This window comes from Otolemur garnettii, unplaced genomic scaffold (genome assembly GCF_000181295.1).
Source record: "Otolemur garnettii isolate 467f Iridium unplaced genomic scaffold, OtoGar3 scaffold00130, whole genome shotgun sequence".
NCBI classification, from domain to species: domain Eukaryota; kingdom Metazoa; phylum Chordata; class Mammalia; order Primates; family Galagidae; genus Otolemur; species Otolemur garnettii.
Window position 1 is genome coordinate 1,264,855 of NW_003852525.1, and position 2,252 is coordinate 1,267,106.

Genomic DNA, 2,252 nt, shown 5'->3' on the forward strand with positions numbered 1-2,252 from the left:
CGAGAATCAGAGTGAAATGCTTTTTGGGGTTAGATTGCTGGAAATCAGCGCTGAGCCAAAAGACTTCGGAGAGAAAGGCAGACCTGAGTCAGTGGCTGCTATTTTATTTATTTATTTATTTTTCTTGAATTTTTTTGTATTTAATTATTTTTAGGGTTTTTTGACGTTTTTCTTGAATGTTTATTTATTTATTTATGACGACAGGCACCTGGCACAACATCAGCTATTTTTTTTAGAGACGAGGTCTTGCTGTGGCTCAGGCTGGTCTTAAACTCCTGCGCTCAGGTGATCCACCCACCTTAGCCTCCCAGAGTTCTAGGATTACAGGTGTGAGCAACTGTGCCTGGCCTGGCTGGCTGTTTTAAATAAGTGATTTAGAAAATAGGGAACATGAGGTTTAAACCATTACTAATGTTAAAGAAATTAAGAAGAATTAATGGCGTGTAATTTTCTTTATCAGAGAGTTGCCTCAAAGTAGTTATCAATGCATGCCCGGGTGTAAAATTACTAAAATGCATCTTCCTTGTCTCTGTGTATGTTTCTATATCCTTGAATTCCATTAGCTAAAATTTATTTCAGTTTTTCTTTCTTTTAAATTAGGCTGTGAGAAATAATCTGTGTGAACTTCTGACTCTTACTGAACTGACTTGCAATGCAAAGCTCCTCGAAAGAGATTAATATGTAATAGTTTTGAAGAAAGTTATAATTTCTTTTACTTTCAAACAGAAATGCATAAAATTGATTAATATATAACCAGTAACATAATACAACCTAAAGCTACAGAGATTTCACTTTTGAGCACTCAAGAAACTTGAAAAGAAGCATCACTGTATTTGCATACTGCTAAAAACCATTTTTGGGGGAGGGGCGGATTGATGCCAATTTTAAATACGGCCTTATTTAAGACATTGCATTTTCCACTCACAATACAGTCCTTTTAAATCACAATGTTATTTCCCTCCCCTGTGAGCATGGTTCATATTCAAGCATTGAGACTGAATTCTCAATACCAGTAATTCGCTATAGCAGCCCCACCTCAAATCTGCCACATAATTTGCTACGAATTGGGATCCTTCAGTGTTTAACTGTGTGGAACAATGCGACCTCTACCCTGGGGTTGGCTTCATCAACCTGGTTAATGGTGGGGCTGCAGAAGGAGGACACCACCACCAGGGAGGCCCCCAGGCTTTCCTCCCACACTCTGGCACAACTTGGTAATGATGGGGCTGCAGACTCTCCAGCTCCTTCTGCGGATGTTCAGTTTCTTCCTCCTCTGCAGTCTGGTTCTTATCAAGCCAGTTGCTAATCTCATTACACTGGTCAGGAATCTTCTCTTTGTCCTCATCGTTGATCTTGCCTCGAAATTTCTCATCTTCAACAGATGCTTTCATCCTGCGAGCACAGGACTCAGGTGAACTCTCCACGAAACCTCATCCCTCTGCTTCTCATCTTCAGCCTTGTACTTCTCAGTTTCCTGGCCCAGACGTTCATTGTCTTCCTTGCTCAAACGCCCCTTGTCCTTAGTGACGGTCATCTTGTTCTCTTTTCCTGTACTCCCACCCACAGCAGGGACACTGAGGATGCCATTGGCATCAATATCAAAAGTGACTTCAGTCTGAGGAACTCCACAGGGAGCAGGAGGTCGGCCTGTGAGTTCAAATTTGCCAAGCGACTTGTCATCCTCGGTCATGGCACGCTCCATCACCGTCCTAAACCTGGATGAGCAGGTAGGGAAGGCCTGTGTCTGCTTAGTAAGCAGGGGAGTCCTGGGCCCAGTGAGCAACATAGCTTGGAGTGGTTCGTTTCCTTGATTATTGCAATTATCTCTGCTTCTCCATGCTGGAGACACCCAGATGGGAGTAGGTGGTACCAAGATCAACACCAACCGGGGGTCCCTGAGACTGATACTCACAGAGATAGCTCAGGCTGCGAAGGACACACAGAAGGCCCAAGACCCACCATTGCTTTCAGGGAGGCATTTTATTTGTCCGCCAGGGAGGAAAGCTTGCCTTTTTAAGGTTTTCATTTATAGTTGACAATTAGATGGACCATTCTGGTTCTGTAAGTTATATCAAGTTATTTCCTATTATATTTCAAATATATCCCTTTAGCTAAAATCTGCTGAAATCGAGTTTGTCTTTCGCAACTAAGGGAGTTGGAGGGTTTCTATGCATGACAAACTTTTACCTTAAAATTAACATTCCAGTTTTACCTGTTTTTCTTATACTTTTATAATTAACAGATCATTTGTT

General features: G+C 41.9%; 1 pseudogene; it reads right to left on the bottom strand.

The window, feature by feature from the left end:
- Positions 1–1,135: 1,135 nt before the first annotated feature.
- Positions 1,136–1,702, bottom strand: LOC100966920 (annotated as a pseudogene).
- Positions 1,703–2,252: the final 550 nt, after the last annotated feature.